Genomic DNA, 768 nt, shown 5'->3' on the forward strand with positions numbered 1-768 from the left:
AATTATATTTGTATTCTTTATATTTTATTTTAAGTGTCTTATTTTATTTTTAATTTTTTTTACCGAAGACGGAAAGACTCGAATTCGCGACCTCTTATAAGAGTATGAGAATATTATACCATTTAAACTATAACTCATTGGCTTATTTTATTCTATTTTCAAAACCAAATATAACTTTAATTACATTAATTATACTATGTGGTTACGCGTTTCCCTGAATAGTTAAGTGGCTAGACATATAACTCATTTATAGTATTTTTTATCAATTTAAATTTTTAAAATAAAAAATATTATGTTATTGAATTTTAAATGTGAATTATCATTTTACGTCGATCGAATTTAGATTATGTAAAAAATATATATTTGAAATTAAAGATCACACTGTCATAAAAATTTACTAATTTAACTAAGATTAATTTTCTATTAATTAGAATTTAAAAACCAAAAAAACCGACCGAACCAAACCGCTTTTGGTTCGATTCGGTTCGGTTTGGTTGTTGCGCAAACAACAAACCGATTGGTTGGTATCATGTAAAAGCCGAATAAATCGGTTCGGTTGGTTTTTGGTCTAAAACCGAACCAAACCGAACCAATAACACCCCTACTACAGGGTGACATGCGTTCGGTCTAGCCTAATAACCCATCACAAATTACTTATGCCCAAATCCAAGTTATTTAAAAAATTTAATTTTGTTGGTTGTTAAATCTAAATTTACAAATAAATTAGTCTATTTTATAATTAAATGTATAAATTTTTTTAGATTAAAA

The sequence above is a fragment of the Arachis ipaensis genome, chromosome B03, assembly GCF_000816755.2.
Source record: "Arachis ipaensis cultivar K30076 chromosome B03, Araip1.1, whole genome shotgun sequence".
Lineage (NCBI taxonomy): Eukaryota > Viridiplantae > Streptophyta > Magnoliopsida > Fabales > Fabaceae > Arachis > Arachis ipaensis.